Genomic DNA, 12,895 nt, shown 5'->3' on the forward strand with positions numbered 1-12,895 from the left:
CCTCAGGGCCTTCTTTGTGTGTGGCTGCGTCCGGATAACCCTGTTAAATATGAACAAGGACCACTCTGCCTACAAGGTGTTCCGCTTTTTCCTCCTCCCGGTGTGGAGACGGCTGGGATGGGATAAGTGGGAGAATGCTGTGACTTTCAACTGGGACCTCCCATGGTACTACAAGGAGGTAGAAAAGTTTGTGGGGGAATTTGGGCTGAACGGTGTCACTCCTTGCCTTTGGAAGCCCAAGACAATCCGCAAACTGATCAGGACCAGGGACACCACCGAACCAGTAAGCGACCTGCCACCAGCAACGGCAACGCACGTGTGGGAGAATGTATCCTCCCCAGTTCTGACCAACAGACACAAGGACATAGCATGGATGACTGTGAAGGGTGGCCTGCCAGTGAGGTCCTTCATGCACAGCAGAGGCCTGTGCCCGCACAGGAACTGCCCAAGGGGATGCCCCGCAGAGGAATCTGCACACCATCTCTTCTGGGCCTGCCCCTTTGCCCAGAGACTAAGGGCCGCCCTCCGACAAGAACTGGTAGCCCTCATCCCCTATGAGAACATTACGGACCAGTCCATGCTGTACGGGCTGTTTCCAGGGACACACACAGAGGAAGCTATCCAGGAGTGCTGGAGACTCCTCTGCTGTATTAAAGACATTCTCCTGTTCGCCAGAACACGCCTGGTGACCAATGGAGAGGTGGTAAACAGAGAAGGGTGCCGCAGGATGGTGCTCAGCCTGCTTAGAGACTATGCAGCCATGGACAAGAGGGAAAGTGAGGAAGAAGAAGAGCTGTGAGAAAACCCTCCTTCCCCACTGTACTCTTTAAAGTGGCGTCTCCATTAAAACCGTAAAACGCTATCTGCAAATACATCTGATGGAATGTAAAATGTCTCAATGCATTGATTGACTGAAAAGTTAAAGTGGATTGCCTTCCCTAAGAGGTGAGGTACCACTTCCTTAAAAACTATGTATCGCAACTTTTAAGCACTTAATAAAAGTTTTTGCCCCAAAAAAAAAAAAAAAAAAGGTGGTTCTCCCAGGGTGAGGCTCATCCATTGCACTTCGGATGTGCTGACCCCTGCGATGTCCCCAAATGCGGGATACTCGACTGCATAATTTCTGGTAGTGGGGGACTGCGTTCGCGCTTTCCCCTGATCTCTGGTTTCAAGAAAGACAAAATGGAAAAAAAATAAAAAGGAGTCTGGAGCACCCTTTCTCGTCTTCTGTGGTCTTTCTGGGCTGCTGCGGCTGGATTGGAGGGGGGCGTGGGCAAGAGGGAATCACATGCTAAGTACCGAGCCTGGGGAATGATGGGATAGTTGCAGCCTCCCACTCTGGGGACCTATCCAGAGACAGGGCAGTAGGCCCTGGCCAGGTGACATGTCTGCTCCTTTCCATCGCCCCCCCTGGGGCTGTGGCCTGGCTGCCAGCCTCTTGCCTCGCCCTAGCCTTCCCAGGCCCAGACTCTGGCTGAGGACCCCAGGCCGTGGCCCGGCGAGGGCTCTGCCCGGCGAGGGTTCTGTCTGCAGCGTTTGGGAGCGTTCGTGAGGGGCTCGGGGCGAGAACCCCTGCTCACTTGCAGGCCTGTTTGTCCCTGGCTTTCAGCCACAAGCAGTCGACTGGGGCCTAGCCAGGCAACATGTCACTGCATACCTCTAGAGGGGGCCTCAGTGGCAGCTCTTAGGCTTCCAAAGCCCCAAATCTCTGCTTCTGGGCCCAAAGTGGGCATGGCAATCGCCCTTCTGTGAGTGCTGTAGCCCTGGCTTTGCCCCTGTGTGAGCAAGGTGCAGCATAGCGAAAGCAGGGCCCTGATTGGCGCTGCCGGTGGGCGTGGACATGCAAATTTTGCTGGCCGGCCGAGGCCTGTGGGAAGCTGCTGTGGGTAGCTGCGCGCTTTCCAAAGTGGGCACAGGGGCCTTGGCTGGTCACCTTGCGCCCCAAAATGCCCATGCTCTGCCTCGCCCGGCCTCAGGCCTAGCCTGTGTGAATGCCACCCTCGCCCTGCGGGGAGATGCCCAGCGGCCCGCCCTCGCCCTGTCCCCTTCCAACTCATACTTACCTGGCAGGGGAGACACCATGATCACGAAGGTGGTTCTCCCAGGGTGAGGCTCATCCATTGCACTTCGGATGTGCTGACCCCTGCGATGTCCCCAAATGCGGGATACTCGACTGCATAATTTCTGGTAGTGGGGGACTGCGTTCGCGCTTTCCCCTGATCTCTGGTTTCAAGAAAGACAAAATGGAAAAAAAATAAAAAGGAGTCTGGAGCACCCTTTCTCGTCTTCTGTGGTCTTTCTGGGCTGCTGCGGCTGGATTGGAGGGGGGCGTGGGCAAGAGGGAATCACATGCTAAGTACCGAGCCTGGGGAATGATGGGATAGTTGCAGCCTCCCACTCTGGGGACCTATCCAGAGACAGGGCAGTAGGCCCTGGCCAGGTGACATGTCTGCTCCTTTCCATCGCCCCCCCTGGGGCTGTGGCCTGGCTGCCAGCCTCTTGCCTCGCCCTAGCCTTCCCAGGCCCAGACTCTGGCTGAGGACCCCAGGCCGTGGCCCGGCGAGGGCTCTGCCCGGCGAGGGTTCTGTCTGCAGCGTTTGGGAGCGTTCGTGAGGGGCTCGGGGCGAGAACCCCTGCTCACTTGCAGGCCTGTTTGTCCCTGGCTTTCAGCCACAAGCAGTCGACTGGGGCCTAGCCAGGCAACATGTCACTGCATACCTCTAGAGGGGGCCTCAGTGGCAGCTCTTAGGCTTCCAAAGCCCCAAATCTCTGCTTCTGGGCCCAAAGTGGGCATGGCAATCGCCCTTCTGTGAGTGCTGTAGCCCTGGCTTTGCCCCCGTGTGAGCAAGGTGCAGCATAGCGAAAGCAGGGCCCTGATTGGCGCTGCCGGTGGGCGTGGACATGCAAATTTTGCTGGCCGGCCGAGGCCTGTGGGAAGCTGCTGTGGGTAGCTGCGCGCTTTCCAAAGTGGGCACAGGGGCCTTGGCTGGTCACCTTGCGCCCCAAAATGCCCATGCTCTGCCTCGCCCGGCCTCAGGCCTAGCCTGTGTGAATGCCACCCTCGCCCTGCGGGGAGATGCCCAGCGGCCCGCCCTCGCCCTGTCCCCTTACAACTCATACTTACCTGGCAGGGGAGACACCATGATCACGAAGGTGGTTCTCCCAGGGTGAGGCTCATCCATTGCACTTCGGATGTGCTGACCCCTGCGATGTCCCCAAATGCGGGATACTCGACTGCATAATTTCTGGTAGTGGGGGACTGCGTTCGCGCTTTCCCCTGATCTCTGGTTTCAAGAAAGACAAAAAGGAAAAAAAAATAAAAAGGAGTCTGGAGCACCCTTTGACGTTTCTTGTGGTCCGTCCAGGGTGCTGTAAGCTGGCTGGAATGGGGAGTGGGCGAGGGCCAATTAGTTATGCAAATTTACAAGCCTGGGGGATGCTGGCTTAGGGCTTAGAAACGTGCTTCTGGGCCCGATTTCGACCTGGCAAGCACTCTGTTGTGCTTGCGAAAGCCTTTGCTTGTGCACAATTTGGAGGGCCTGAAAAATCTGCTGTTGGGCCCGATTTCGGCCTGCCAAGCCCTCTGGTGTGCTTGCTGTAGCCCTGGCTTTGCCCCCGTGTGAGCAAGGTGCAGCATAGCGAAAGCAGGGCCCTGATTGGCGCTGCCGGTGGGCGTGGACATGCAAATTTTGCTGGCCGGCCGAGGCCTGTGGGAAGCTGCTGTGGGTAGCTGCGCGCTTTCCAAAGTGGGCACAGGGGCCTTGGCTGGTCACCTTGCGCCCCAAAATGCCCATGCTCTGCCTCGCCCGGCCTCAGGCCTAGCCTGTGTGAATGCCACCCTCGTCCTGCGGGGAGATGCCCAGCGGCCCGCCCTCGCCCTGTCCCCTTCCAACTCATACTTACCTGGCAGGGGAGACACCATGATCACGAAGGTGGTTCTCCCAGGGTGAGGCTCATCCATTGCACTTCGGATGTGCTGACCCCTGCGATGTCCCCAAATGCGGGATACTCGACTGCATAATTTCTGGTAGTGGGGGACTGCGTTCGCGCTTTCCCCTGATCTCTGGTTTCAAGAAAGACAAAAAGGAAAAAAAAATAAAAAGGAGTCTGGAGCACCCTTTGACGTTTCTTGTGGTCCGTCCAGGGTGCTGTAAGCTGGCTGGAATGGGGAGTGGGCGAGGGCCAATTAGTTATGCAAATTTACAAGCCTGGGGGATGCTGGCTTAGGGCTTAGAAACGTGCTTCTGGGCCCGATTTCGACCTGGCAAGCACTCTGTTGTGCTTGCGAAAGCCTTTGCTTGTGCACAATTTGGAGGGCCTGAAAAATCTGCTGTTGGGCCCGATTTCGGCCTGCCAAGCCCTCTGGTGTGCTTGCTGTAGCCCTGGCTTTGCCCCCGTGTGAGCAAGGTGCAGCATAGCGAAAGCAGGGCCCTGATTGGCGCTGCCGGTGGGCGTGGACATGCAAATTTTGCTGGCCGGCCGAGGCCTGTGGGAAGCTGCTGTGGGTAGCTGCGCGCTTTCCAAAGTGGGCACAGGGGCCTTGGCTGGTCACCTTGCGCCCCAAAATGCCCATGCTCTGCCTCGCCCGGCCTCAGGCCTAGCCTGTGTGAATGCCACCCTCGCCCTGCGGGGAGATGCCCAGCGGCCCGCCCTCGCCCTGTCCCCTTCCAACTCATACTTACCTGGCCGGGGAGACACCATGATCACGAAGGTGGTTCTCCCAGGGTGAGGCTCATCCATTGCACTTCGGATGTGCTGACCCCTGCGATGTCCCCAAATGCGGGATACTCGACTGCATAATTTCTGGTAGTGGGGGACTGCGTTCGCGCTTTCCCCTGATCTCTGGTTTCAAGAAAGACAAAATGGAAAAAAAATAAAAAGGAGTCTGGAGCACCCTTTCTCGTCTTCTGTGGTCTTTCTGGGCTGCTGCGGCTGGATTGGAGGGGGGCGTGGGCAAGAGGGAATCACATGCTAAGTACCGAGCCTGGGGAATGATGGGATAGTTGCAGCCTCCCACTCTGGGGACCTATCCAGAGACAGGGCAGTAGGCCCTGGCCAGGTGACATGTCTGCTCCTTTCCATCGCCCCCCCTGGGGCTGTGGCCTGGCTGCCAGCCTCTTGCCTCGCCCTAGCCTTCCCAGGCCCAGACTCTGGCTGAGGACCCCAGGCCGTGGCCCGGCGAGGGCTCTGCCCGGCGAGGGTTCTGTCTGCAGCGTTTGGGAGCGTTCGTGAGGGGCTCGGGGCGAGAACCCCTGCTCACTTGCAGGCCTGTTTGTCCCTGGCTTTCAGCCACAAGCAGTCGACTGGGGCCTAGCCAGGCAACATGTCACTGCATACCTCTAGAGGGGGCCTCAGTGGCAGCTCTTAGGCTTCCAAAGCCCCAAATCTCTGCTTCTGGGCCCAAAGTGGGCATGGCAATCGCCCTTCTGTGAGTGCTGTAGCCCTGGCTTTGCCCCCGTGTGAGCAAGGTGCAGCATAGCGAAAGCAGGGCCCTGATTGGCGCTGCCGGTGGGCGTGGACATGCAAATTTTGCTGGCCGGCCGAGGCCTGTGGGAAGCTGCTGTGGGTAGCTGCGCGCTTTCCAAAGTGGGCACAGGGGCCTTGGCTGGTCACCTTGCGCCCCAAAATGCCCATGCTCTGCCTCGCCCGGCCTCAGGCCTAGCCTGTGTGAATGCCACCCTCGCCCTGCGGGGAGATGCCCAGCGGCCCGCCCTCGCCCTGTCCCCTTCCAACTCATACTTACCTGGCAGGGGAGACACCATGATCACGAAGGTGGTTCTCCCAGGGTGAGGCTCATCCATTGCACTTCGGATGTGCTGACCCCTGCGATGTCCCCAAATGCGGGATACTCGACTGCATAATTTCTGGTAGTGGGGGACTGCGTTCGCGCTTTCCCCTGATCTCTGGTTTCAAGAAAGACAAAATGGAAAAAAAATAAAAAGGAGTCTGGAGCACCCTTTCTCGTCTTCTGTGGTCTTTCTGGGCTGCTGCGGCTGGATTGGAGGGGGGCGTGGGCAAGAGGGAATCACATGCTAAGTACCGAGCCTGGGGAATGATGGGATAGTTGCAGCCTCCCACTCTGGGGACCTATCCAGAGACAGGGCAGTAGGCCCTGGCCAGGTGACATGTCTGCTCCTTTCCATCGCCCCCCCTGGGGCTGTGGCCTGGCTGCCAGCCTCTTGCCTCGCCCTAGCCTTCCCAGGCCCAGACTCTGGCTGAGGACCCCAGGCCGTGGCCCGGCGAGGGCTCTGCCCGGCGAGGGTTCTGTCTGCAGCGTTTGGGAGCGTTCGTGAGGGGCTCGGGGCGAGAACCCCTGCTCACTTGCAGGCCTGTTTGTCCCTGGCTTTCAGCCACAAGCAGTCGACTGGGGCCTAGCCAGGCAACATGTCACTGCATACCTCTAGAGGGGGCCTCAGTGGCAGCTCTTAGGCTTCCAAAGCCCCAAATCTCTGCTTCTGGGCCCAAAGTGGGCATGGCAATCGCCCTTCTGTGAGTGCTGTAGCCCTGGCTTTGCCCCCGTGTGAGCAAGGTGCAGCATAGCGAAAGCAGGGCCCTGATTGGCGCTGCCGGTGGGCGTGGACATGCAAATTTTGCTGGCCGGCCGAGGCCTGTGGGAAGCTGCTGTGGGTAGCTGCGCGCTTTCCAAAGTGGGCACAGGGGCCTTGGCTGGTCACCTTGCGCCCCAAAATGCCCATGCTCTGCCTCGCCCGGCCTCAGGCCTAGCCTGTGTGAATGCCACCCTCGCCCTGCGGGGAGATGCCCAGCGGCCCGCCCTCGCCCTGTCCCCTTCCAACTCATACTTACCTGGCAGGGGAGACACCATGATCACGAAGGTGGTTCTCCCAGGGTGAGGCTCATCCATTGCACTTCGGATGTGCTGACCCCTGCGATGTCCCCAAATGCGGGATACTCGACTGCATAATTTCTGGTAGTGGGGGAGTGCGTTCGCGCTTTCCCCTGATCTCTGGTTTCAAGAAAGACAAAATGGAAAAAAAATAAAAAGGAGTCTGGAGCACCCTTTCTCGTCTTCTGTGGTCTTTCTGGGCTGCTGCGGCTGGATTGGAGGGGGGCGTGGGCAAGAGGGAATCACATGCTAAGTACCGAGCCTGGGGAATGATGGGATAGTTGCAGCCTCCCACTCTGGGGACCTATCCAGAGACAGGGCAGTAGGCCCTGGCCAGGTGACATGTCTGCTCCTTTCCATCGCCCCCCCTGGGGCTGTGGCCTGGCTGCCAGCCTCTTGCCTCGCCCTAGCCTTCCCAGGCCCAGACTCTGGCTGAGGACCCCAGGCCGTGGCCCGGCGAGGGCTCTGCCCGGCGAGGGTTCTGTCTGCAGCGTTTGGGAGCGTTCGTGAGGGGCTCGGGGCGAGAACCCCTGCTCACTTGCAGGCCTGTTTGTCCCTGGCTTTCAGCCACAAGCAGTCGACTGGGGCCTAGCCAGGCAACATGTCACTGCATACCTCTAGAGGGGGCCTCAGTGGCAGCTCTTAGGCTTCCAAAGCCCCAAATCTCTGCTTCTGGGCCCAAAGTGGGCATGGCAATCGCCCTTCTGTGAGTGCTGTAGCCCTGGCTTTGCCCCCGTGTGAGCAAGGTGCAGCATAGCGAAAGCAGGGCCCTGATTGGCGCTGCCGGTGGGCGTGGACATGCAAATTTTGCTGGCCGGCCGAGGCCTGTGGGAAGCTGCTGTGGGTAGCTGCGCGCTTTCCAAAGTGGGCACAGGGGCCTTGGCTGGTCACCTTGCGCCCCAAAATGCCCATGCTCTGCCTCGCCCGGCCTCAGGCCTAGCCTGTGTGAATGCCACCCTCGCCCTGCGGAGAGATGCCCAGCGGCCCGCCCTCGCCCTGTCCCCTTCCAACTCATACTTACCTGGCAGGGGAGACACCATGATCACGAAGGTGGTTCTCCCAGGGTGAGGCTCATCCATTGCACTTCGGATGTGCTGACCCCTGCGATGTCCCCAAATGCGGGATACTCGACTGCATAATTTCTGGTAGTGGGGGACTGCGTTCGCGCTTTCCCCTGATCTCTGGTTTCAAGAAAGACAAAAAGGAAAAAAAAATAAAAAGGAGTCTGGAGCACCCTTTGACGTTTCTTGTGGTCCGTCCAGGGTGCTGTAAGCTGGCTGGAATGGGGAGTGGGCGAGGGCCAATTAGTTATGCAAATTTACAAGCCTGGGGGATGCTGGCTTAGGGCTTAGAAACGTGCTTCTGGGCCCGATTTCGACCTGGCAAGCACTCTGTTGTGCTTGCGAAAGCCTTTGCTTGTGCACAATTTGGAGGGCCTGAAAAATCTGCTGTTGGGCCCGATTTCGGCCTGCCAAGCCCTCTGGTGTGCTTGCTGTAGCCCTGGCTTTGCCCCCGTGTGAGCAAGGTGCAGCATAGCGAAAGCAGGGCCCTGATTGGCGCTGCCGGTGGGCGTGGACATGCAAATTTTGCTGGCCGGCCGAGGCCTGTGGGAAGCTGCTGTGGGTAGCTGCGCGCTTTCCAAAGTGGGCACAGGGGCCTTGGCTGGTCACCTTGCGCCCCAAAATGCCCATGCTCTGCCTCGCCCGGCCTCAGGCCTAGCCTGTGTGAATGCCACCCTCGCCCTGCGGGGAGATGCCCAGCGGCCCGCCCTCGCCCTGTCCCCTTCCAACTCATACTTACCTGGCAGGGGAGACACCATGATCACGAAGGTGGTTCTCCCAGGGTGAGGCTCATCCATTGCACTTCGGATGTGCTGACCCCTGCGATGTCCCCAAATGCGGGATACTCGACTGCATAATTTCTGGTAGTGGGGGACTGCGTTCGCGCTTTCCCCTGATCTCTGGTTTCAAGAAAGACAAAATGGAAAAAAAATAAAAAGGAGTCTGGAGCACCCTTTCTCGTCTTCTGTGGTCTTTCTGGGCTGCTGCGGCTGGATTGGAGGGGGGCGTGGGCAAGAGGGAATCACATGCTAAGTACCGAGCCTGGGGAATGATGGGATAGTTGCAGCCTCCCACTCTGGGGACCTATCCAGAGACAGGGCAGTAGGCCCTGGCCAGGTGACATGTCTGCTCCTTTCCATCGCCCCCCCTGGGGCTGTGGCCTGGCTGCCAGCCTCTTGCCTCGCCCTAGCCTTCCCAGGCCCAGACTCTGGCTGAGGACCCCAGGCCGTGGCCCGGCGAGGGCTCTGCCCGGCGAGGGTTCTGTCTGCAGCGTTTGGGAGCGTTCGTGAGGGGCTCGGGGCGAGAACCCCTGCTCACTTGCAGGCCTGTTTGTCCCTGGCTTTCAGCCACAAGCAGTCGACTGGGGCCTAGCCAGGCAACATGTCACTGCATACCTCTAGAGGGGGCCTCAGTGGCAGCTCTTAGGCTTCCAAAGCCCCAAATCTCTGCTTCTGGGCCCAAAGTGGGCATGGCAATCGCCCTTCTGTGAGTGCTGTAGCCCTGGCTTTGCCCCCGTGTGAGCAAGGTGCAGCATAGCGAAAGCAGGGCCCTGATTGGCGCTGCCGGTGGGCGTGGACATGCAAATTTTGCTGGCCGGCCGAGGCCTGTGGGAAGCTGCTGTGGGTAGCTGCGCGCTTTCCAAAGTGGGCACAGGGGCCTTGGCTGGTCACCTTGCGCCCCAAAATGCCCATGCTCTGCCTCGCCCGGCCTCAGGCCTAGCCTGTGTGAATGCCACCCTCGCCCTGCGGGGAGATGCCCAGCGGCCCGCCCTCGCCCTGTCCCCTTCCAACTCATACTTACCTGGCAGGGGAGACACCATGATCACGAAGGTGGTTCTCCCAGGGTGAGGCTCATCCATTGCACTTCGGATGTGCTGACCCCTGCGATGTCCCCAAATGCGGGATACTCGACTGCATAATTTCTGGTAGTGGGGGACTGCGTTCGCGCTTTCCCCTGATCTCTGGTTTCAAGAAAGACAAAAAGGAAAAAAAAATAAAAAGGAGTCTGGAGCACCCTTTGACGTTTCTTGTGGTCCGTCCAGGGTGCTGTAAGCTGGCTGGAATGGGGAGTGGGCGAGGGCCAATTAGTTATGCAAATTTACAAGCCTGGGGGATGCTGGCTTAGGGCTTAGAAACGTGCTTCTGGGCCCGATTTCGACCTGGCAAGCACTCTGTTGTGCTTGCGAAAGCCTTTGCTTGTGCACAATTTGGAGGGCCTGAAAAATCTGCTGTTGGGCCCGATTTCGGCCTGCCAAGCCCTCTGGTGTGCTTGCTGTAGCCCTGGCTTTGCCCCCGTGTGAGCAAGGTGCAGCATAGCGAAAGCAGGGCCCTGATTGGCGCTGCCGGTGGGCGTGGACATGCAAATTTTGCTGGCCGGCCGAGGCCTGTGGGAAGCTGCTGTGGGTAGCTGCGCGCTTTCCAAAGTGGGCACAGGGGCCTTGGCTGGTCACCTTGCGCCCCAAAATGCCCATGCTCTGCCTCGCCCGGCCTCAGGCCTAGCCTGTGTGAATGCCACCCTCGTCCTGCGGGGAGATGCCCAGCGGCCCGCCCTCGCCCTGTCCCCTTCCAACTCATACTTACCTGGCAGGGGAGACACCATGATCACGAAGGTGGTTCTCCCAGGGTGAGGCTCATCCATTGCACTTCGGATGTGCTGACCCCTGCGATGTCCCCAAATGCGGGATACTCGACTGCATAATTTCTGGTAGTGGGGGACTGCGTTCGCGCTTTCCCCTGATCTCTGGTTTCAAGAAAGACAAAAAGGAAAAAAAAATAAAAAGGAGTCTGGAGCACCCTTTGACGTTTCTTGTGGTCCGTCCAGGGTGCTGTAAGCTGGCTGGAATGGGGAGTGGGCGAGGGCCAATTAGTTATGCAAATTTACAAGCCTGGGGGATGCTGGCTTAGGGCTTAGAAACGTGCTTCTGGGCCCGATTTCGACCTGGCAAGCACTCTGTTGTGCTTGCGAAAGCCTTTGCTTGTGCACAATTTGGAGGGCCTGAAAAATCTGCTGTTGGGCCCGATTTCGGCCTGCCAAGCCCTCTGGTGTGCTTGCTGTAGCCCTGGCTTTGCCCCCGTGTGAGCAAGGTGCAGCATAGCGAAAGCAGGGCCCTGATTGGCGCTGCCGGTGGGCGTGGACATGCAAATTTTGCTGGCCGGCCGAGGCCTGTGGGAAGCTGCTGTGGGTAGCTGCGCGCTTTCCAAAGTGGGCACAGGGGCCTTGGCTGGTCACCTTGCGCCCCAAAATGCCCATGCTCTGCCTCGCCCGGCCTCAGGCCTAGCCTGTGTGAATGCCACCCTCGCCCTGCGGGGAGATGCCCAGCGGCCCGCCCTCGCCCTGTCCCCTTCCAACTCATACTTACCTGGCCGGGGAGACACCATGATCACGAAGGTGGTTCTCCCAGGGTGAGGCTCATCCATTGCACTTCGGATGTGCTGACCCCTGCGATGTCCCCAAATGCGGGATACTCGACTGCATAATTTCTGGTAGTGGGGGACTGCGTTCGCGCTTTCCCCTGATCTCTGGTTTCAAGAAAGACAAAATGGAAAAAAAATAAAAAGGAGTCTGGAGCACCCTTTCTCGTCTTCTGTGGTCTTTCTGGGCTGCTGCGGCTGGATTGGAGGGGGGCGTGGGCAAGAGGGAATCACATGCTAAGTACCGAGCCTGGGGAATGATGGGATAGTTGCAGCCTCCCACTCTGGGGACCTATCCAGAGACAGGGCAGTAGGCCCTGGCCAGGTGACATGTCTGCTCCTTTCCATCGCCCCCCCTGGGGCTGTGGCCTGGCTGCCAGCCTCTTGCCTCGCCCTAGCCTTCCCAGGCCCAGACTCTGGCTGAGGACCCCAGGCCGTGGCCCGGCGAGGGCTCTGCCCGGCGAGGGTTCTGTCTGCAGCGTTTGGGAGCGTTCGTGAGGGGCTCGGGGCGAGAACCCCTGCTCACTTGCAGGCCTGTTTGTCCCTGGCTTTCAGCCACAAGCAGTCGACTGGGGCCTAGCCAGGCAACATGTCACTGCATACCTCTAGAGGGGGCCTCAGTGGCAGCTCTTAGGCTTCCAAAGCCCCAAATCTCTGCTTCTGGGCCCAAAGTGGGCATGGCAATCGCCCTTCTGTGAGTGCTGTAGCCCTGGCTTTGCCCCCGTGTGAGCAAGGTGCAGCATAGCGAAAGCAGGGCCCTGATTGGCGCTGCCGGTGGGCGTGGACATGCAAATTTTGCTGGCCGGCCGAGGCCTGTGGGAAGCTGCTGTGGGTAGCTGCGCGCTTTCCAAAGTGGGCACAGGGGCCTTGGCTGGTCACCTTGCGCCCCAAAATGCCCATGCTCTGCCTCGCCCGGCCTCAGGCCTAGCCTGTGTGAATGCCACCCTCGCCCTGCGGGGAGATGCCCAGCGGCCCGCCCTCGCCCTGTCCCCTTCCAACTCATACTTACCTGGCAGGGGAGACACCATGATCACGAAGGTGGTTCTCCCAGGGTGAGGCTCATCCATTGCACTTCGGATGTGCTGACCCCTGCGATGTCCCCAAATGCGGGATACTCGACTGCATAATTTCTGGTAGTGGGGGACTGCGTTCGCGCTTTCCCCTGATCTCTGGTTTCAAGAAAGACAAAATGGAAAAAAAATAAAAAGGAGTCTGGAGCACCCTTTCTCGTCTTCTGTGGTCTTTCTGGGCTGCTGCGGCTGGATTGGAGGGGGGCGTGGGCAAGAGGGAATCACATGCTAAGTACCGAGCCTGGGGAATGATGGGATAGTTGCAGCCTCCCACTCTGGGGACCTATCCAGAGACAGGGCAGTAGGCCCTGGCCAGGTGACATGTCTGCTCCTTTCCATCGCCCCCCCTGGGGCTGTGGCCTGGCTGCCAGCCTCTTGCCTCGCCCTAGCCTTCCCAGGCCCAGACTCTGGCTGAGGACCCCAGGCCGTGGCCCGGCGAGGGCTCTGCCCGGCGAGGGTTCTGTCTGCAGCGTTTGGGAGCGTTCGTGAGGGGCTCGGGGCGAGAACCCC

General features: G+C 59.3%; 12 non-coding genes and 1 pseudogene across 12 annotated transcripts; all 13 read left to right on the forward strand.

Annotated features, from left to right (window-relative positions):
- The first annotated feature begins 1,020 nt into the window (after window positions 1–1,020).
- LOC146864985 (U1 spliceosomal RNA) lies at window positions 1,021–1,158 on the forward strand (annotated as a pseudogene).
- Window positions 1,159–2,055: 897 nt separating this feature from the next.
- On the forward strand, window positions 2,056–2,219 carry LOC146864986 (U1 spliceosomal RNA). Its single transcript, XR_014977028.1, has one exon. It is a non-coding gene; the product is annotated as a U1 spliceosomal RNA (small nuclear RNA).
- Window positions 2,220–3,116: 897 nt separating this feature from the next.
- Window positions 3,117–3,280, forward strand: LOC146864987 (U1 spliceosomal RNA). The gene has a single exon (XR_014977029.1). It is a non-coding gene; the product is annotated as a U1 spliceosomal RNA (small nuclear RNA).
- Window positions 3,281–3,895: 615 nt separating this feature from the next.
- Window positions 3,896–4,059, forward strand: LOC146864988 (U1 spliceosomal RNA). The gene has a single exon (XR_014977030.1). It is a non-coding gene; the product is annotated as a U1 spliceosomal RNA (small nuclear RNA).
- Window positions 4,060–4,674: 615 nt separating this feature from the next.
- On the forward strand, window positions 4,675–4,838 carry LOC146864989 (U1 spliceosomal RNA). Its single transcript, XR_014977414.1, has one exon. It is a non-coding gene; the product is annotated as a U1 spliceosomal RNA (small nuclear RNA).
- Window positions 4,839–5,735: 897 nt separating this feature from the next.
- On the forward strand, window positions 5,736–5,899 carry LOC146864990 (U1 spliceosomal RNA). Its single transcript, XR_014977031.1, has one exon. It is a non-coding gene; the product is annotated as a U1 spliceosomal RNA (small nuclear RNA).
- Window positions 5,900–6,796: 897 nt separating this feature from the next.
- Window positions 6,797–6,960, forward strand: LOC146864991 (U1 spliceosomal RNA). The gene has a single exon (XR_014977340.1). It is a non-coding gene; the product is annotated as a U1 spliceosomal RNA (small nuclear RNA).
- An 897-nt stretch (window positions 6,961–7,857) lies between these two features.
- LOC146864992 (U1 spliceosomal RNA) lies at window positions 7,858–8,021 on the forward strand. Its single transcript, XR_014977032.1, has one exon. It is a non-coding gene; the product is annotated as a U1 spliceosomal RNA (small nuclear RNA).
- A 615-nt stretch (window positions 8,022–8,636) lies between these two features.
- Window positions 8,637–8,800, forward strand: LOC146864993 (U1 spliceosomal RNA). The gene has a single exon (XR_014977033.1). It is a non-coding gene; the product is annotated as a U1 spliceosomal RNA (small nuclear RNA).
- Window positions 8,801–9,697: 897 nt separating this feature from the next.
- LOC146864994 (U1 spliceosomal RNA) lies at window positions 9,698–9,861 on the forward strand. The gene has a single exon (XR_014977035.1). It is a non-coding gene; the product is annotated as a U1 spliceosomal RNA (small nuclear RNA).
- Window positions 9,862–10,476: 615 nt separating this feature from the next.
- On the forward strand, window positions 10,477–10,640 carry LOC146864995 (U1 spliceosomal RNA). The gene has a single exon (XR_014977036.1). It is a non-coding gene; the product is annotated as a U1 spliceosomal RNA (small nuclear RNA).
- Window positions 10,641–11,255: 615 nt separating this feature from the next.
- LOC146864996 (U1 spliceosomal RNA) lies at window positions 11,256–11,419 on the forward strand. Its single transcript, XR_014977415.1, has one exon. It is a non-coding gene; the product is annotated as a U1 spliceosomal RNA (small nuclear RNA).
- An 897-nt stretch (window positions 11,420–12,316) lies between these two features.
- On the forward strand, window positions 12,317–12,480 carry LOC146864997 (U1 spliceosomal RNA). Its single transcript, XR_014977037.1, has one exon. It is a non-coding gene; the product is annotated as a U1 spliceosomal RNA (small nuclear RNA).
- The last annotated feature ends 415 nt before the right edge of the window (window positions 12,481–12,895 follow it).

Source organism: Triturus cristatus, chromosome 2_1 (genome assembly GCF_964204655.1).
Source record: "Triturus cristatus chromosome 2_1, aTriCri1.1, whole genome shotgun sequence".
Classification (NCBI taxonomy): domain Eukaryota; kingdom Metazoa; phylum Chordata; class Amphibia; order Caudata; family Salamandridae; genus Triturus; species Triturus cristatus.